This window comes from Loxodonta africana, chromosome 23 (assembly GCF_030014295.1).
Source record: "Loxodonta africana isolate mLoxAfr1 chromosome 23, mLoxAfr1.hap2, whole genome shotgun sequence".
NCBI lineage: Eukaryota > Metazoa > Chordata > Mammalia > Proboscidea > Elephantidae > Loxodonta > Loxodonta africana.
This window is the reverse complement of record NC_087364.1, coordinates 4,311,683-4,334,462: the sequence shown is the minus strand read 5'-3', so window position 1 is coordinate 4,334,462 and position 22,780 is coordinate 4,311,683.

The following is a 22,780-nucleotide window of genomic DNA, read 5'->3' as shown; positions in this document are numbered from 1 at the left end:
AAGATAGGTTATTCAATAAATGAGGTTGGTATAACTGGAAAACATGTTGAAGTTAGACCCTTTGCTTATTTCACTAAAGTAAGTGTCAGGTGAATTAAAGATTTAAATATTTAAACAATGAAACCATAAAACTTAGGAGAAAAGGAAAGAAATGTTGATAAACTTGACTTTCTAATAAAGAATTCTGTAGGAAAAAAAAAAAAACTGCAACAACGCAGTGAATGTACAAACACCAAACCTGAAAGCAATTGCAGCCCATAGTATTGAATGTATGTTTATTTTGTACTTTAAGAGCTACTGAAGGACAATAATAAATATAACCAAAAAAAAAAAAAAAAATGTAGTATAAGAATGGGTGAAGGATCAGAACACAAAGTTCAAAATAATCAAAATAAGTGCAAGAAAGCTTGCTTAACCTTTCTCACAGTAAGGTAAATGCAAATTTAAACCAGAGTGTGGCACAATAGTTCACCTATCAGATTGGCAAAGATCAAGAAGTTTGATAAGATAGTGTGTTTGCCAGGATGTAGGGAAATAGGCTCCCACCCAGGGCTGTTGGTGGTACAGAATGATACAGCGTCTACGGAGTGCAATTTGATCACATCTATCAAAATTACAAATGCCCAGGTTCATTGACCCACAATTTATCATCTAGGAATTGCTTGTACATATATGAAATGATCTGTTTACAAGAGTAATCATTGCAGTGTTGTTTGGAATAGAAATTTATGCACGTGAGTGAAATAATGTGTATCCTGGTGTCTTCATTACAGTATACTCTGGAATGGCAAAAGAAGAGCTGCAAGTAGAATGTCAGTAATGTAAGGTAGGTTAAATAAATCCTGGTGTATCTATATGCTGGAATACTGTGTAGCTATAATGTGAATGAGGAAGCTCTGACTCAGAGTGATTTTTCAAGATAAACTGTCTGGTGGGAAAACACATTACAGAAGAGTGTGTACAGTGCTACCACTTTGATTAAAAAAAAAAGAAGAAGGATGCATGTATATGCACAGACAGTCTCTGAGAGGACACACACAGATCTGGAAACGGCGACTGACTCCTGGAGCAGACCTGGGTGTCCGAGGACAGGGAACTTTCTGAACTTTTAAATATAAGTATATATGTAAGTATATTTACTTGGATTCACAATCAGTGCCCATGGGTGCAGTGGTCAGGACTTTCGCATTGGGCAAATCTGCTGCAAAAGATCCCTTTAAAGTGTTGAAAAGCAAAGGTGTGACTTTGAGGACTAAGTGCACCTGACTCAAGCCATGGTATTTTCAGTTGTCTCATGCATACGGAAGCTGAACAAAGAATAAGGAAGACTGAAGAAGAATTGACACCTTTGAGTTACGGGGTTGGCGAAGAATATTGAATATACCATGGACTTCCAGAAGAGTAAACAAATCTGTCTTGGAAGAAGTACAGCCAGAATGCTCCTTAAAAGCAAAGATGGAGAAACTTTGTCTCATCTATTTGGACATGTTATCAGGAGGGACCAGTCCTGGAGAAGGACATTAGGTTTGGTAAAGTAGAGGGTCAGCAAAAAAGAGGAGGACCGGGGAGGCGGAGCCAAGATGGCGGACTAGGCAGACGCTACCTCGGATCCCTCTTACAACAAAGACACGGAAAAACAAGTAAATCGATCACATACATAACAATCTACGAACCCTGAACAACAAACACAGATTTAGAGATGGAGAACGAACTAATACGGGGAAGCAGCGATTGTTTGCAGAGCCTGGAGCCAGCGTACCAGTCAGGTGCGGCACAAGCACAGAGAGCTGCTCCACCCCCCTGAACTAACCCCGGGAGGGGGACCAGCCAGTTCCGCGGGCGGCGTGGGATGCAGCCGGTAGGAGAAGTCCCCGGGAGGCAGTGACTGGTCTTGGAACGGGGAGAGCAGCGTCCCAGCCGGGGAACCGTCCCGCCGGGATTTGGACTAGACGCAGGCAGCTTCATTAACATCCGAATAGCCTGAGCCAGAGGGAGAACTCTGATAGGGATCTGACTGCATTTTTTTTTAGCGGATTTTCTGGAAAAACTAGTTTCCCAGTGATGGCTCAGAGACAACAATCCATATCAAACCACTTAAAGAAGCAGACCATGACAGCTTCTACAACCCCCCAAACAAAAGAATCAAAATCTTTCCCAAATGAAGATACAATCCTGGAATTATCAGATACAGAATATAAAAAACTAATTTACAGAATGCTTCAAGACATCACAAAGGAAATAAGGCAAACTGCAGAAAAAGCCAAGGAACACACCGATAAAACTGTTGAAGAACTCAAAAAGATTATTCAAGAACATAGTGGAAAAATTAATAAGTTGCAAGAATCCATAGAGAGACAGCATGTAGAAATCCAAAAGATTAACAATAAAATTACAGAATTAGACAACGCAATAGGAAGTCAGAGGAGCAGACTCGAGCAATTAGAATGCAGACTGGGACTTCTGCAGGACCAGGGAATCAACACCAACATAGCTGAAAAAAAAAAAAAAATCAGATAAAAGAATTAAAAAAAATGAAGAAACCCTAAGAATCATGTGGGACTCTATCAAGAAGGATAACCTGCGGGTGATTGGAGTCCCAGAACAGGGAGGGGGGACAGAAAACACAGAGAAAATAGTTGAAAAACTCCTGACAGAAAACTTCCCTGACATCATGAAAGACGAAAGGATATCTATCCAAGATGCTCATCGAACCCCATTTAAGATTGATCCAAAAAGAAAAACACCAACACATATTATCATCAAACTCACCAAAACCAAAGATAAACAGAAAATATTAAAAGCAGCCAGGGAGAAAAGAAAGGTTTCCTTCAAGGGAGAATCAATAAAAATAAGTTCAGACTACTCAGCAGAAACCATGCAGGCAAGAAGGGAATGGGACGACATATACAGAACACTGAAGGAGAAAAACTGCCAACCAAGGATCATATATCCAGCAAAACTCTCTCTGAAATATGAAGGCGAAATTAAGATATTTACAGATAAACACAAGTTTAGAGAATTTGCAAAAACCAAACCAAAGCTACAAGAAATACTAAAGGATATTGTTTGGTCAGAGAACCAATAATATCAGATACCAGCACAACACAAGGTCACAAAACAGAACGTCCTGATATCAACTCAAATAGGGAAATCACAAAAACAAACAAATTAAGATTAATTAAAAAAAAAATACACATAACAGGGAATCATGGAAGTCAATAGGTAAAAGATCACAATAATCAAAAAGAGGGACTAAATACAGAAGGCATTGAACTGCCATATGGAGAGTGATACAAGGCGATATAGAAGGATACAAGTTAGGTTTTTACTTAGAAAAATAGGGGTAAATAATAAGGTAACCACAAAAAGGTATAACAACTCTATAACTCAAGATACAAGCCAAGAAAAACATAACGACTCAACTAACATAAAGTCAAACACTATGAAAATGAGGATCTCACAATTTACTAAGAAAAACGCCTCAGCACAAAAAAGTATGTGGAAAAATGAAATTGTCAACAACACACATAAACAGGCATCAAAATGACAGCACTAAAAACTTATTTATCTATAATTACCCTGAATGTAAATGGACTAAATGCACCAATAAAGAGACAGAGAGTCACAGACTGGATAAAGAAACACGATCCATCTATATGCTGCCTGCAAGAGACACACCTTAGACTTAGAGACACAAACAAACTAAAACTCAAAGGATGGAAAAAAATATATCAAGCAAACAATAAGCAAAAAAGAAGAGGAGTAGCAATATTAATTTCTGACAAAATAGACTTTAGACTTAAATCCACCACGAAGGATAAAGAAGGACACTGTATAATGATAAAAGGGACAATTGATCAGGAAGACATAACCATATTAAATATTTATGCGCCCAATGACAGGGCTGCAAGATACATAAATCAAATTTTAACAGAATTGAAAAGTGAGATAGACACCTCCACAATTATAGTAGGCGACTTCAACACACCACTTTCGGAGAAGGACAGGACATCCAGTAAGAAGCTCAATAGAGACACGGAAGACCTACTTACAACAATCAACCAACTTGACCTCATTGACTTATACAGAACTCTCCACCCAACTGCTGCAAAATATACTTTTTTTTCTAGCGCACATGGAACATTCTCTAGAATAGACCACATATTAGGTCATAAAACAAACCTTTGCAGAGTCCAAAACATCAAAATATTACAAAGCATCTTCTCAGACCACAAGGCAATAAAACTAGAGATCAATAACAGAAAAACTAGGGAAAAGAAATCAAATACTTGGAAAATGAACAATACCCTCCTGAAAAAAGACTGGGTTATAGAAGACATCAAGGAGGGAATAAGGAAATTCATAGAAAGCAACGAGAATGAAAATACTTCCTATCAAAACCTCTGGGACACAGCAAAAGCAGTGCTCAGAGGCCAATTTATATCGATAAATGCACACATACAAAAAGAAGAAAGAGCCAAAAGCAGAGAACTGTCCCTACAACTTGAACAAATAGAAAGTGAGCAACAAAAGAATCCATCAGGCACCAGAAGAAAACAAATAATAAAAATTAGAGCTGAACTAAATGAATTAGAGAACAGAAAAACAATTGAAGGAATTAACAAAGCCAAAAGCTGGTTCTTTGAAAAAATTAACAAAATTGATAAACCATTGGCTAGACTGACTAAAGAAATTCAAGAAAGGAAACAAATAACCCAAATAAGAAACGAGAAGGACCACATCACAACAGAACCAAATGAACTTAAAAGAATCATTTCAGATTATTATGAAAAATTGTACTCTAACAAATTTGAAAACCTAGAAGAAATGGATGAATTCCTGGAAAAACACTACCTACCTAAACTAACACATTCAGAAGTAGAACAACTAAATAGACCCATAACAAAAAAAGATATTGAAACAGTAATCAAAAAACTCCCAACAAAAAAAAGCCCTGGCCCGGACGGCTTCACTGCAGAGTTCTACCAAACTTTCAGAGAAGAGTTAACACCACTACTTCTGAAGGTATTCCAAAGCATAGAAAATGACGGAATACTACCCAACTCATTCTATGAAGCCACCATCTCCCTGATACCAAAACCAGGTAAAGACATTACAAAAAAAGAAAATTATAGACCTATATCCCTCATGAACATAGATGCAAAAATCCTCAACAAAATTCTAGCCAATAGAATCCAACAACACATCAAAAAAATAATTCACCATGATCAAGTGGGATTTATACCAGGTATGCAAGGCTGGTTTAATATCAGAAAAACCATTCATGTAATCCATCACATAAATAAAACAAAAGACAAAAACCACATGATCTTATCAATTGATGCAGAAAAGGCATTTGACAAAGTCCAACACCCATTTATGATAAAAACTCTCACCAAAATAGGAATTGAAGGAAAATTCCTCAACATAATAAAGGGCATCTATGCAAAGCCAACAGCCAATATCACTCTAAATGGAGAGAACCTGAAAGCATTTCCCTTGAGAACGGGAACCAGACAAGGATGCCCTTTATCACCGCTCTTATTCAACATCGTGCTGGAAGTCCTAGCCAGGGCAATTAGGCTAGACAAAGAAAAAAAGGGTATCCGGATTGGCAAGGAAGAAGTAAAGTTATCACTATTTGCAGATGACATGATTATATACACAGAAAACCCTAAGGAATCCTCCAGAAAACTACTGAAACTAATAGAAGAGTTTGGCAGATTCTCAGGTTATAAAATAAACATACAAAAATCACTTGGATTTCTCTACATCAACAAAAAGAACACCGAAGAGGAAATAACCAAATCAATACCATTCACAGTAGCCCCCAAGAAGATAAGATACTTAGGAATAAATCTTACCAAGGATGTAAAAGACCTATACAAAGAAAACTACGAAGCTCTACTACAAGAAATTCAAAAGGACATACTTAAGTGCAAAAACATACCTTGCTCATGGATAGGAAGACTTAACATAGTAAAAATGTCTATTCTACCAAAAGCCATCCATACATTTAACGCACTTCCGATCCAAATTCCAGTGTCATATTTTAAGGGGATAGAGAAACAAATCACCAATTTCATATGGAAGGGAAAGAAGCCCCGGATAAGCAAAGCACTGCTGAAAAAGAAGAAAGTGGGAGGCCTCACTTTACCTGATTTCAGAACCTATTATACAGCCACAGTAGTCAAAACAGCCTGGTACTGGTACAACAACAGGCACATAGACCAGTGGAACAGAATTGAGAACCCAGACATAGATCCATCCACGTATGAGCAGCTGATACTTGACAAAGGACCAGTGTCAATTAATTGGGGAAAAGATAGCCTTTTTAACAAATGGTGCTGGCATAACTGGATATCCATTTGCAAAAAAATGAAACAGGACCCATACCTCACACCATGCACAAAAACTAACTCCAAGTGGGTCAAAGACCTAAACATAAAGACTAAAACGATAAAGATCATGGAAGAAAAAATTGGGACAACCCTAGGAGCCCTAATACAAGGCATAAACAGAATACAAAACATTACCAAAAATGATGAAGAGAAACCCGATAACTGGGAGCTCCTAAAAATCAAACACCTATGCTCATCTAAAGACTTCACCAAAAGAGTAAAAAGACCACCTACAGACTGGGAAAGAATTTTCAGCTATGACATCTCCGACCAGCGCCTGATCTCTAAAATCTACATGATTCTGTCAAAACTCAACCACAAAAAGACAAACAACCCAATCAAAAAGTGGGCAAAGGATATGAACACACATTTCACTAAAGAAGATATTCAGGCAGCCAACAGATACATGAGAAAATGCTCTCGATCATTAGCCATTAGAGAAATGCAAATTAAAACTACGATGAGATTCCATCTCACACCAGCAAGGTGGCATTAATCCAAAAAACACAAAATAATAAATGTTGGAGAGGCTGCGGAGAGATTGGAACTCTCATACACTGCTGGTGGGAATGTAAAATGGTACAACCACTTTGGAAATCTATCTGGCATTATCTTCAACAGTTAGAAATAGAACTACCATACAACCCAGAAATCCCACTCCTCGGAGTATACCCTAGAGATACAAGAGCCTTCATACAAACAGATATATGCACACCCATGTTTATTGCAGCTCTGTTTACAATAGCAGAAAGCTGGAAGCAACCAAGGTGTCCATCAACGGATGAATGGGTAAATAAACTGTGGTATATTCACACAATGGAATACTACGCATCGATAAAGAACAGTGATGAATCTGTGAAACATTTCATAACATGGAGGAACCTGGAAGGCATTATGCTGAGCGAAATCAGTCAGAGGCAAAAGGACAAATATTGTATAAGACCACTATTATAAGATCTTGAGAAATAGTAAACCTAAGAAGAACACATACTTTTGTGGTTACGAGGGGGGGAGGGAGGGAGGGTAGGAGAGGGTTTTTTATTGATTAATCAGTAGATAAGAACTGCTTTAGGTGAAGGGAAAGACAACACTCAATACATGGAAGGTCAGCTCAATAGGACTGGACCAAAAGCAAAGAAGTTTCCGGGATGAAATGAATGCTTCAAAGGTCAGCGGAGCAGGGGCGGGGGTCTGGGGAACATGGTTTGCGGGGACTTCTAAGTCAATTGGCAAAATAATTCTATTATGAAATCATTCTGCATCCCACTTTGAAATGTGGCGTCTGGGGTCTTAAATGCTAACAAGCGGCCATCTAAGATACATCAATTGGTCTCAACCCACCTGGAGCAAAGGAAAATGAAGAACACCAAGGCCACACGACAACGAAGAGCCCAAGAGACAGAAAGGGCCACATGAACCAGAGACCTACATCATCCTGAGACCAGAAGAACTAGTTGGTGCCCGGCCACAACTGATGACTGCCCTGACAGGGAGCACAACAGAGAACCCCTGAGGGAGCAGGAGATCAGTAGGATGCAGACCCCAAATTCTCATAAAAAGACCATACTTAATGGTCTGACTGAGACTAGAGGAATCCCGGCGGCCATGTTCCCCAGACCTTCTGTTGGCCCAGGAGAGGAACCATCCCCAAAGACAACTCATCAGACATGAAAGGGACTGGTCAGCGGGTGGGAGAGAGACGCTGATGAAGAGTGAGCTAATCATATCAGGTGGACACTTGAGAGTGTGTTGGCAGCTCTTGTCTGGAGGGGGGACGGGAGGATAGAGAGAGAGGGAAGCTGGCAAAATTGTCATGAAAGGAGAGACTGAAAGGGCTGACTCAAGAGGGGGAGAGCAAGTGGGAGTAGGGAGTGAGATGTATGTAAACTTATATGTGACAGACTGATTGGATTTGTAAATGTTCACTTGAAACTTAATAAAAGTTAATTAAAAAAAAAAAAAAGGAGGACCCTGCAGGTGATCGACGGACACAGTGGCTGCAACAATGGGCTGAAGCGCAGCAACAATTGTGAGGATGGTGCAGGACTAGGTAGCATTTTATTCTCATAGGGTCGCTATGAGTTGGAACCGACTCGATGGCACCTAACAACAACAACAAAATGTATATAACAGTCAAATAGGTAAACATAATTCATTTTGTTCAATAGACCTTGGTGACCGTTTGGGTGTGGAGGAAAAAGGGAACGAATCAAGAATGAAAGGGGAGAGAAATGGAAGAATCAAGGGTAACTCCTCGAAGACTTACATGTGCTGCTGCGTAGATGATGACACTTTTTACTGAAAGAGGGGAGACTGGCAGAGGAGAGAAGTTTGGGGGGAGCATTAAGAGATTCATTTTAGATGTGTGAAGTTTGAGGTAACCATTAGAGATCTGAGTGAAAATTCACCGAGGCCATCAGAGAGGTTTGGGCTGGAGATGGCAGTTTGGGAGTCATCAGCATATACAACCCAAAAAACCAAGCCCATTGCTGTGAAGTTAGTTCCGACTCATGGTGACCCTAGAGGACAGAGTAAAGCTGCCCCATAGAGTTTCCAAGGAGCGCCTGGTGGATTTAAACTGCCGACCTTTTGGTTAGCAGCCGTACCACTTAACCACTATGCCACTAGGGTTTCCTCACCAGCATATACTAAACTTGTGGGACCAGCTAAAATCACAAAGAGAGATCAGATGGAAAATAGAACCGAGGATTAAGCCCAAACCTCTCTCACGTTTAGAAGTCAGGAAGGAAGAGGAGCCAGCAAAGAACTCAGAAAAAGTAGTCAATGAAGTAGAAAGGAAATAGAAGGCTGACATATCATGAAAGTGAACAGATGAGAGTATTGGAGGAGGTGCTGGTCAACCATGTTTAATAATGTTTAGTAATCCAGTGAAATGAGGACAGTCCATGGATTTGGCAACTTGGAAGTTATTTTTGATCATAAGTACTTTCCTGATGTGTGGTGTTTGTAGAGATGGAGAGGCTGGAACACAGCCTAGAGAAGGAATGAAAGATGGAGGATGGCCCCTGAGGTATAAGGGACCACAGGGGATGGATGAACTTTTCATGAGAGAAGCACTTCCATTATGATTTAAAAATCCTCGCAGGGGAGTTGGGGAACAAGAAGGAGAGAGCATTGTGATGAAAGTTGAAATGTAGGATAAGCAGCATCCACAGGGAGCCAAAAGCAATCCTTACCCTCAAGATGGAACCAGGTTTCAGATACGACAGAGACTAAGAAAGTAGGGGAGTTAGTTTACAATGGAATTAAGACTTGAAAAAATCTGCTGAAGTGCGCAGGAGATACAGGAGGAAAGCAGGCTTGGTGCAGAGGGAAAAAACAAGATAATCCTGTGGGAGAAGATAGGTGGCTACAGGGACTTCTACTTTGGTCAGAAGGATAACGCATGGTAGGGTTACTTTACTTTTTTTTGTTTACAAATTGTGGTGAAATATACACACAAAAACATTCACCAACACAAGAACTTCCACATTTACACTTCAGTGACATCAACTGCACTTTTCGTGTTGCGTCACCATTATTGCTATCCTCTTCTAAAATATTCCACCATCATTAACATAAACTCATTGCCTCCTAGACAAAAACTACCTTTTCCCTTCCCCACCCAGTTAACCATTAACAATCTTTGGTTTCTATCTATTTGCTTATTTCGCGGAAGTTAGATCATACAACAGATTTGTCCTTTCGTGACATTTCACTCAGCATATTTTCAAGGTTCACCCATGACACTGCATGCATCCGAATTTCGTTTCTCTTTATAGCCGCATAGTATCCCAGTGCGTGTATAGACCACATTTTGTTTATCCATTGATCTGCTGATGGACATTTCAGTTGTTTCCACCCTTTGACTATTGTGAAAAGTGCTGCAGTGGATATCAGTGTGTAGGTTTCTGTTTATGTCACTGCTTTCAGTTCGTTTGGATATATACCTAGGATCCAGATGGCTAGGTTATATGGTAGTTCTATGTTTAACTTTTTGAGGAACTACCAAGCTTTTTCACAGTGGCTGCACCATTTTACATTCCCATCAGCAATAGGTGAAGGTTCCAGTTTCTCCACAACTTCTCCAACACTTGTCGTTTCCAGTTTTTTTTTTAAATCATTGTCATGCTAATGGAACCCCCCAAACCCAAACCCATTGCCATCAAGTTGATTCCAAGTCATAGCGACCCTATAGGACTGAGTGGAACTGCCCCATAGTGTTTCTAATGAATGGCTGATGGACGGAGGGGAGGTGATATCTCATTGTGCTTCTGATTTGCATCTCCCTAATGACTAATGTTTTTTTAATGACTAATGAGGAGCCCTGCTGGCATAGTGGTTGTTTGGCTGCTGACCAAAAGGTCGGCAACTCAAATCCACTAACCTGTCCTTGGAAACCCTATGGGGCAGTTCTACTCTGTCCCGTGAGGTCACTGAGAGTCAGAATCAACTTGACAGCAATGGGTTTGGTTTTTTTTTTTTTTGGTAATGGCTAATGATGTTGAGCATCTTTTCATGTGTTTGTTGGCCATTCGAATATCCTCTTTTGTGAACTATCCGGCCAATTCCTTTGCCCATTTTTTGATTGGATTGTTGGTCTGTTTACTGTTAAAGGTTGGTTTAGTTTTAAGAGTCTCTTTGAAGATGGCTAATGTGGCCTGGAAATAAGTCCTGGGGTTTCTGATGTGTACTAAGGACTTCTCTGCTCTGTAGTCTGTTTGTGTTGGCTGTCACAGTGGGTCCAGAAATAGCAGTCATTGGTAAGTAAAGGGGTTCCGCCACGTGGTCCTTTGTGTTTGCAGAGATAAAGGCCAAGATCCACGTGTGCCCTATATTGCTCTATGTGAGTCAGGCTCTGTCCCTGGGTCCTGGGAACCAAGCTTTGTGGAGCCTCTTTCATGTCTGAACAGAGAGGGTTCCATCTTTTCCCTCAGTCTCGTGGTTTTGTTGTAAAGCTTAGAACTCCCATTACCAGGCTTTTCCCCAAAGTAAATGTTACTCTGCCATTTCTTGCCAGCTTCTGTGTTTTTTGAATAAGGATCTAATCCTCCCCTTTCATAGACCCTACTATCACTGTAAGCTTATTAGAACAGCGTATTCGTTTCCTAGCTCTGCCTTAACAAATTACCACAGGCTGGGTGACTTCAAACAACAGAGGTTTATTCCCTCACAGCTCTGGATGCCAGAAGTTGAAATCAAGGTGTTGTCAGGGTTACCTTGTCTCTGAAAACACGAGGGGAGGATCTGCTCCATGCCTTTCTCTTAGCTTCTGGTGTTGTGGGAAATCCTTGGCTTTCCTTGACTTGTAGGTGCATCACTTCAGTCGCTGCCTCTGTAGTCACATGGCATTCTCCCTGTTTGTGTCTGTCCCTGTTTTTGTCCTATCATAAGGACACCATTCATACTGGATTTAGGTTCCATTCTACTCAGGTGTGACCTCATCTTAACTAATAATACCGTCAGTGATCCAATTTCCAAATAAGGTCACATTCTAAGGTTTTGGGAAGAACCCAGATTTGGGGGGCAGCACTAGTCAACTCACTGTAAATGGTTTTATATAATAACTGGGAAGGAATGCAACTTGCTTACATTCAGCAACGCCCTTAGAGTGGCTCCACCTTACCGATGTTTCAGGACAAAAATTTCTAGAATGAGCTCCATTAGAGAGCTGTTAAAACCAAACGAACAAACAAACCCGTTGCTATCAAGTTGATTCTCACTCATAGCAGCCCTATAGGACAGAGTAGAACTGCCCTATAGGGTTTCCAAGGAGCCATATATGTGGAACTGAGTGTTGACAACATTTGGAATAGGGATTGAAACTGATACCCTACCTTTGTTCTGGTCCTCAGTGCGACGGATCGTCATTTCATAACTGCACCTCCTTTAAGAAATCCCCCTGGTTGCCTTTCTGACTTGCCCAGGACATTTTGTGATTCACTCTTTACGACTGCATAATATTCCACACATGTATGACATTTTGTTTATCCGTTCAGCTGTTGATGGATGTTTTGTTTTCACCTTTTGGGTGTTTTCACTATTGTAAAGAGTACTACACTGAAGACTGGTGTACAATTTACCATGGTTCCAGAAAAGCTCAAATGAATTAGTGTATTAAATGCTTGCTATTCTTATTTCGTGTTCTGTATTGCTTCTTCTATGGGCCCCAAAGGTGAGGACCTTATGGGTCATCTGCTCAAAAAAGTAAAGGGCTGATGTCTGAAGATATAAAGAGGCATGTTTTTTTTAAGGAGTTGGGAATTCCTGAGGGTGGAATAAAATGATTTGAGAGAAAGAGTAGCGATAGATGTTGGGTCGAGGGAGGGGGAGCACAGAGTACAGACAAGAAAAAGAGGTGATCTAAGGGGCTACATTGTGAATGGTGACCTTGACCTACAGAGCTATGAGATGTGGCCTCAGGGCTTCTAAAAGAATTAATCCTCAGAGCACCCTGGTGAAGGACGTTGGGAAGGGGTAGGTGTATGAAGCAGTGAGATAAGGTTTATGACAAAAAAAAAGAAATGAGTATTTTTGGTGCCATACTGTGTAGTCTGGAAAAAAAAATATGTTTAAAGTGAATATATACCACAGATTCGTAGATATTTAATAAAAGTTTCTTGATTTAGCTTTCAGAAAAGCAATGTTTTCTTTTTAATCATTTGCTAAGGGGGAGAAAAATGAGTAAAGCCAATCAAAGAAGGCAAAAGGTTTTTAGGGGAAAAAATGAATTTTTTTCTTCTGAATTTTAATCCCCCAACTCTATCAAGATGAAGTGTATAATCTTTAGATCTAGAGGGATCTCAGTTCGTTAGTCTTGGGATTAGTTTGGGGAGAGAGAGGTTCTAGCCATACTTTTCTACTTTAATAAAAGTGGATTTGCTTCAACTATCTTTTCATTTGGAGTATAGACAGTCTTTGTTTCAATGGAAACAATGTTTTCCCATTTCGAAATCTACTTTCCAAGACCTGATGATATAATGGGAATTAATAAAGCTATCTCTTGTTACCTAAGCTGTCATTACCCAAACATACGTGACTATGTAGAGATACCTGTATTAATTGTGAAAGTTTATATCTAAGTGGGTTTTCCTTTGAATGTGTGAAATGATATTTGTTTTGATAAGGTAAAAAATTGTTTCCACTTGCATGTTATTATTCGGAGGTGTAATTAATTCAATGCAATCTTATTTATTCAGTGATAAATAATAAACATAAAAGTATACCATGAGAAATTTACCATGAGAAAGTACTAAATGTCACCGAATCCTACAGTGAAAAATGGCTAATTTTACAGTATGTGAACTTCACCTCAAAAAACAAAAATGAATCTACCATAATTAAAACACTTCTCCTATGTAGAGAGGATTTAACACATACCATAATAAGTAGACAAACCAAAAACATAATATTTATTCCAAAAGACCGGAGAGGGAGGAGAGACAAAGGAGATGGATAAAATGAAGAAAGATAAGGCAAGGAAAAACATATAAACCTCTGGCATTTTAAAATTAAGGCAAAGATAAACATTTTAAAGTTAAGGAAACCGTAGGAACAATTTAGTGCCTGCAATTCACCCAGATTTTTTTTTTTTTTTTTAATAATTTTTTTCTAGTAACTGCTATCTGGTTCACGAGACTTCTTTCTTAAGCTGGATTCGTGTGAGAAAGTGCTGTGTTTAGTACTGGGTTTGTATCACCTAGAATATGCCGGAAAAGAAGGCATTACGATTAGGTATTAAAAGTGTCTGAATGAAAGCTATCATCCAATTGTCCAAAGAGGCTTTTAACCCCCAACTGCAAAATTATTTTATAGCACACGTACAGGCACATCTCTCTTCCCTAGCTCTTTCCCTCTCTGTCTCAAAGAACATGCACTATTTTATGTGTGGTTTTTGTAATCCGCCATGTAACTTAGATGTCTTACCATGTGCTTTAAGATATTGATGATGGTTTTATTTGCATTTTTAAATGCCAGTGTTTTATTATGAAAGTAATACTTGTTTATTATAGAAATTTTTTAAGCTACAGGAAAGTGAGTAGAAGAAAATTAAAATCAGTTGTAATCGTACCACCCAGAGATAGCATTGTTAAGGCTAAGGACACTTTGGCCAGCTTTTTATATCCATATCCATTATTATATTATGTGCATATCCATTATTGTGTAAAATAGAAACCATATTCCAAGCAGAAGTTAATTTGTTTTTGAATTTAGCATGACCTCAGTCTCTTAACACGTGACTTTTAGTGACTATATATCATTGCTCCATGTAGTTGTACCTTAATTCATTTACTTACTGTCTTATAGTTGCTCTTTTTTTTTTTTTTACTCTCTTAGAGTTGCTCATTTTTGTTGTTCATACTTTCTTACTGTTAAAAATTAAACTGCACTGATTAATGATTTTTTTTTTTTGGTGTTTATTATCTTGGTGTATAGGTCACCATACATCCACTCATGCAAGCTGGAAACCTCTGAGTCGTTCTCACGATGGCTCACACTCCCAAACCTAGTCCGTTACCAAGTCCTGTCAATTCTCCATCCAGAATCTCTCTCAGACCTGTTCATTTCTTTCCACACTCTCCTCCATCAATACTTTAATTCTAATATTTTTGAGTTCCTTTTGGTCCAGCAACATACTAGTCACATATTACAGATTTTATTTTTTCACACTTATCCTATTGTCGTTGTTAGGTTCTGTCAAGCTGGTTCTGACTCATCACTACCCTATGTACAACAGAATGAAACACTGCAGGGTCCACACTTAGCCTAAAAGGGAGGAAAAGCTGCTCTTTTCCTTCTTTTTGGTGGGATTTTGTTTTGTTTCCCTTAAGAACTTTTAATTTTTATCTTTAATTATGCAATATCACACGTACATCCAAAAGGATATTTAACATGTATGTAAGTTATAAATGGTACTGATGTTTGGAGAACAGTATACTCAGCTCCAAACTTAAGAAATAAAACATCACCAACATTTCAAAGTCCCCTGACTAGGGTTACCACCACCCTAAGTGTTGTGTTTATTATTCTTTAATTGTCTTGGTGATCTTACCACTTATGTATGTAAAACCTAAACAGCGTATTTCTGCATTCTGCTGATTTTTAAGCATTATTCAAACATTATCATGGTATTTGTGTTCTGCTACAGCTTGTTTTATATATTCAATATTATGTTTGGTATTGAGATATAATTCCTGTACCATAAAAGTATACAATTCAATGGTCTTTTGGTATATTTACAAAATTGTGTAACCATCACGACTATTTAATTCCAGAACATTTTCATTGTATCAGAAAGAATCTCCCTACCATTAGCAGTGACTCCCTATTATCTTCATTCCTCCACCCCTGACAACCACTTCTCCCGGTTTCTACTCAACGAGGGTTTCTGAGAGTCAACCACGTTGACCCGTGTGACTGTAGTTTCTTTATTTCCGTCTTAATAGATATATAACAATTTTCCACTTCTCCTACCAATGAACATTGAGGTTATTCATAGTTGTTTCCACTTTTTATTTGTATTTTAACAATTTCTTGTTTTAAAAAAATGCATTTAACATTGATGTAATTTTTAACTATTGAAATTCTTTTTAACAATGACTTGTCCACACTGTTTTAGGGTATATTCACAGGAATAGATTGGCTAATCTTGATTTTGCACAGCTTCAACTTTAAGGCCTAATAAGAGATTATTTTCCCAAATGAGTGCACACATGGAAAATTCCACCAGCAGGGTATTATTGACTTTTTAAATTTTCTCACTCATATGGGTGTAAAATAGCATCTCATTGTGGTTTTAATCTATATTTTCCATGGTTACTCATAAGGTTGAGCAACTTTTATTGGTCATTTGGAGTCCCTCTTTTGTGAAGTACCTATCAAGTTTTTGCCCATTTTTCTATTTTTTTCATTGTTATTCTGTTTTTCATTGATTTATAAACCCGTTGCCATCGAGTCAGTTCTGACTCCTAGTGGCCCTATAGGACAGAGCAGAACTGCCCCATAGGGTTTCCAAGGAGTGCCTGGTGGATTCAAACTGCCGACCTCTTGGTTAGCAGCTGTAGCACTCAACCAGTACACCACCAGGGTTTCCCACTGATTTATAGTTTATCCATTCCATGTACTAACCCTTTATAAAAATAGATGTTTCCAGTTTGTTACTTGTCTCTTCATTTTGTTTCGGTTTTCTTTTGAATGAACAGCAGTTGTAAATTTTAATTTGTCAAATTCCTCAAACTTCCCTTTCGGATTTTGTGCTTTTAGTGTTTTGTTTAAGAATATTTTTTCCTACTCCCAAAGTCATAAGTGTTTTACTCCTCTATTTCTCTTTTTTGTCTTTAATTCACATGCATTACATGTTTTTTGTGTGGTGGGTGTAATAACTGGGATTCAGGTTCACTTTGGTTTTCTTAGTGTTCCAGCACCAGGTTGTGAATATTTGCCTTTTCTCCACTTACCTGAAGTAGCCCCTCTCTGCTATATCAAGTGTCCATGTATGCGTGAGTCAATTTTTGTGCTCTGGCTTCTATTCCGCTATTCTATTTGCTTGCTTCTATTAATACTGGATTCCTTGAGTGGTGCAAACAGTAAAGCACTCAACTACTAGCCAAAAGTTAACAGAAACACCTTGGTAGACAGTCGGAGTGATCTGCTTCTGAAGGTTCACAGCCTTGAAAACCCTGTGGACAGTTCATGAAGTCAACTTGACAGCAACTAGCAGCAACAGTGTGGCAATACCAAAAAAAAAAAAAAACCCACTGCCGTCGAGTAGATTCCGACTCATAGCGACCATGCTATCTTAATTATTGTATTTTATTCATAAATCTCACTGTCTGGTAAAACATTTCCTTCAGCTGTGTTTTCAGGATGTCTTAGGTATTCTCGACTCTTCCTTATGAGTTTTAGCATCAACTCCTCAAGTTTAATGACCCCTGATGTTGGGATATTGACTACAATTTCGTGGAATCTGTAGATAAATTTGGAGAGATGGGTCATCTTTAAAATAGTAGTTCTCCTGTCTGGAATGTGGCTATCTCCCAATCTATTTAGGTGATTTTAAAATGTCTTTGAATAAACTTTTCTAATTATCTTCGTAAAGATGCTCAACATACTTCATTTGATTTATCCTTAGCAACTTGTATATTTTGTAGCTATTATAAACAGTACCTGTATTTAAAAAAAAAAAAATCTTTCTTGCATGGGTATAGAAATCAAATATTTTTAATTTGTCTTATATCCAGCAATTTTGTTAAGCCATCTCATTAATTCTAATAATTTAAAGATTTGAGAGGGGGTTCTTTGTAGATAATCTACAAATAATGACAGTTTTGTTTCTTCTTTCAAATTCTTATTCCTTTCATTTTTCTCATCTTTTTGAACTGGTTAGCACTACCAGCAAGTTGTGGAGAGGTATACATTGTCTGGTTCCTGTTTAAAAGAGAATATTTTAAATTCTGCTTGGTACAATATTTGTTCTAAGATTTTGGGTAGATTCAATTTTTCAGGTTAAGAAAATTCTCTTCTATTCTGATATGCTAATAGTTTTAAGCTGAATAAAAGTGAAATTTGATCAAATATTTTCAGCAACTACTGAGATGATCTTAGGATTTTCTCCTTTAAATTATTAATATAACAAGCTACATTAATTGGTTTTCAAATGCTAAACCAAATTTGCATTTCTGGAATAAACCTAACTTGGTTATTCTTTTATTTTGGGTTCCCCATAAAACAGACCTTGAGTTAAGGACTTGGGTGGAGATAGTTTTGCTTTTTCTATTTTTTTTTTTTTTTTTGATTGTTTGCTTGTTTACTTATTTATATTTTTATTTTTTTGGAGGAAATCTCAGTAATCACAAGTGAGAAAGCAGAAGTGAGACAGGGGAGGAAGACAAGCCGATAAGTTGTGCATTAATGACTAAAAGTTGCTGATGTGAATGAGGCGTAATCCTACCGATGGCCCTCTGAGAAACTGTATAGAAAACATTTCAGAATCACTTTATCACAAAATTGAGGCCACACAGGTTAAGGAGTTAATTCCACCATATTTCCAGGCTGTGCCTGAGCACAGTCAGCCAGGTACCCAGAAGCTACTGGATGAAGCCCTCAGCCAGAGAGTTCTGGAAAGTTCCTACAGCTGAAGGTAAACTCCCGTAGGAGGTATCTGCAGGGATCTGATATAGGGCGCACATCAATAGTGTCTGCAGTACTTCATATATATTTTAATGTCACAAAGAGTTAGGGGAAATTATTCTTTTTCATTTTCTCTCTTTCATTTGTTCATTCATCCATACATGGGACATTTCCTTAGATCAGCTCTACATGAAGTTGAAGATATAATCACACAATAAGTGATGACCCTACATTTTGCTTCAAATTATTCCTTGCAGAAGAAGAGCATCTGGCGATGTTTGGCCCAGTAAATTTCTGGCCTCTAAGAGAAGGTTCTTCTGTGCATATCTCCCATATCTTTCTCCAGAGTCCCTGGGTGGCGCGAACAGTTAATGCACTCACTGCTGATGGGAAGGTTAGTGGTTCGATTCCACCCAGAGGCACCTCAGAAGAAATATCGGGTGATGAACTTCTGAAAACTCAACCACTGAAAACCCTACAGACCACAGTTCTCCTCTTAGACACATAGGGTCTCCGTGAGTCAGAGTCAACTTGGCGGCAGCTGGTTTGCCTGTTTAATATCTGTCTCCAGACCTTTTTCTGCCCTCACTCACACTACTGTCAATCCCTCCATACCTTAATGAACTTGATGAGCCCCCAGCGACCATTACTCCTCGGAAGCAATGAATAGGTTCCCAATCCCTAGTGAAGACAGCACAACTATCCCCCACTGGTCCAGCACTGGTACTTGGTACCACCTCTAACTCTACTACTACCCCCAAATTAACCCAGATCTGTAAGACACCATGGTTGGTGCATCCCTCATCATGCAGTTTAATGGCTCCACAGTTCAAGAGTCAGACTGTCTCCAGGAAATTAATGTCTGGATCTTCCCCAGCATGTGATGGTTGGTGAGGATCCTGCGCAGAGGCTGTGACCTTGTATCTGTGACTTTTGCCCAGTAAATGCTACTCCAGAAGGTGAGACGTGTGTACTGGTTGGCATTTATTCTTGCTTTGCATGACAATATCGTTTAGTGGCTGTAATACTCCATCATCCTGGGGTTTTATAGTCACATAGTCATTTTTATCTTGTTAGGTATTACCTTTTTTCTTTTGCAATGATAAATAATGTTTTGATGGATCTTTGTTTCTATGTGACATTACTATCAAGGGACATATTCTTGGGTGTAGAAATACTGGTTCAAAAGTTCTGAATGTCTCGAAGTTTCATAATACGTGTCACTGAATTGCTTCTCAGAGAAGTTGTTCCGACAGCATATGAGGGTACCTCTCCTCTCTCTTTCTCTTCATTCTCTCCAGCTCTCAGTATTAATATTTACAAATATTTGTACCTTGTGATATGTGAAAAATGTCCCCATATTTTCCATATTTTAATTTTTTTTCTATATTGTTTACTAGTAACGTTAAGCCTTTTATGTACATACATACATGTATATATGTATATAATTCCATTCTCACTGCTCTGCTAGCTATTCTTTTGAGTTATACCCATTGCCATCCAGTCAATTCTGACTCATAGCGACCCTATAGGTCAAAGTAGAACTGCCCTATAGGGTTTCAAGGAAAGGCTGTTGGATTTGAACTGCTGAACTTTTCATTAGCAGCCAAACGCTTAAAAACTGTGATATTTTTTCCTCTAATTTATGTCAACTTTGGTTATAATAAGATTATTTATAAGCTCTTTGATATATTTGCTGCACATAATTTTCTGAGTTCTTAAATGAGCTACAATTTTGTTAACTGTGTATTTGTTATTGCTTTTAGTTGCCGTCTAGTTGTCTCCAACTCAGGGCAACCCTAGATACAAAATAACAAAATGTCCAGTCCTGCACCACCTTCAAGATCCTTGGCATGTTTGAGCCTATTATTGTGGACATTGTGTAGTGTCTTCCAACTTAGGGGGCTTGTCGTTCAGCACCATATACGACAATGTTCTGTTGTGATCTATGAGGTTTTCCCTGGCTAATTTTTAGATAGATTGTCAGGCCTTTCTGGCTAGTCCCTATTAGTCGGGACACTCCCCTGAAACTTGTCCACCGTGGATGACCCTGCTGGTGTTCAAAGTATTAACGGCACAGCTTCCAGCAACAGAGCAAACTGAGAGACAGGTGGTGGAATTATGTATTTAGACAGACAGAAATTGAAAGTTTTTATGTACTCAAACTTTTAACATCTTCAGTTGTGGTTTCTTTCATATATTTTCATGTTTAGGAATTCCTTACTTGTCCAGATATAAATAAGTTAAATATCATTTATGTTTTCTTATTATTTATTATGGTTTTATTTATTTAATGTTTTATTTTGGTAAATGGTGCAGATGAAAAGCAAAATGAATTTTTTACTATATTTATTTAATAATGTATCTTTTCCCTGTTGATTTCTGTTGTTTATTTTATAGCAATCGTAAATAATATTTTGCTGAACACTTTTACACAAATTTGTCATTATTTAATACTTAAATAGGCGTGGGTAAATTTCAGCAAGGTGCCCTGCTGGCACAATGGTTAAGTGCTCACCTGCTAACTGAAATGCTGTTAGTTTAAACCCACCAGCAACTCCATGAGAGAAAAGACCTGACCGACTGTTCTCCTGAAAATTACAGCCTAGGAAACCTTATGGGGCAGTTCTGCTCTGTCTCATGGGGTTGCTCTGAGTTGGAATTGACTGGATGGTGCCTCACAAAGAGAACAACGAATATTCAACATAAAAAAAAAAAAAAACTTGCTGCCATCAAATTGATTCTGACTCACGGCGACTCCGTGTCTAAGTGCTTATTCTCACCGAAGACGTGTACGAGAATGTTGATTGCTGCGTTTTTAACACTAGCAAATGCTGGAGACAAACATCCGTCAAGAGTAGAATGGATAAATACATTGTGATATGTTCAGGTACTGGAACACTACACATTAATGAAAAAGAATAAGTCATTGCTGTAGGCAACAACAGGAATGCGTCTTACAAACAAAATGTTAAATCAGAGGGTATAAACTATATGAGTTCATTACATAGAGCTGAAACAGGCAAAACCAATCTGTGGGGATTGCGGTATGCTGGCCATGAAAGGGCACAGGGCTCCTTCTGGGGTTCTAGACATTTTCCCCTTCTCTCTCTGGAGGGTGGTTACACAAACACATATAAATGTGAAAATTGATCAAGCTATACACTTAAATTTTTTGCATTTTATGTCTCAATTTTTTAAAAAACGAGAAACATCTCCATTGGGCCGAAGGCTCTCCTTGTGTTATTTTATTTCATGATCTGTTTTTTTGCCTACCAAGCAATAGAATTTTTAAAATTTTTGTGGCTTTATAATGTGTTTATATCTATAGTGGGTCATTAGAAACTCCTGTTATTTTCAAAGTTTTCTTAGCCTTTCACATAATTTTAATGTCTCCAGATTATTTAGAATTATGTTTTTCCAATGTCATGTATTGAGGTAAACCTTTAAAATCACTTGTGAAGTATGGACATCTTCATTATTGGGTTATGGCAAAGTATCTCTAATAAAAGTGGGTATCACTTGGGAAGGAACCTTGGCCTGAGAATGGAGGTAGATCTGGATTCCACACTCACCTCAGTTGCTGTCTGTCCTTGAGCATTTCATGTCTAAGGCACAGTTGCTACATATTAAAGGTATGAAACTGATTTTCTTATCAACCCTATACCAGGCACTACACTAAATTTTAAACATGCCATCTTATTTAATGCTCACGTAACACAAATAAATATGAAGATGCCCCATAGTGCATAATATAGCACATGGACTTTCAAACTTTTTTTTTAACTACAATTCACAGTAACAAAAACATTTTACTTCAAGACCCAGGATATATATACTCACAGGAAACAAGTTTCCTGAAGAAATACTTTGCCTGGTTACTTGATATTGTCTATTCCTTTCTAAACTATCCTATTTATTTTAAAATGTTAATTTTATTTCAAGACATATCAACGGGTAGCAATCAACAACTGGAAAAACACTGGACTAGCATTCAAAGCAATCTGTATATTAACCAAATGATATTAAAAGTAATTGTTAGATTTTCTTACATTTTCCAAGAGCATTAAAAGTAATCTACTTCCTAATCCCTACCTACCATATTTAATATCCTTTTCCCTCAAATTCTTCTCACTTTCCACCACTCTTATGCCTTTAGCTTTCCTGAAGTTTCTCTCTCCCAATCCTTGCCTCTCAGCTCCCCAAAGATTCCCCAAGCACCTTATCCATATAGGGACTTCTCTTTCCAC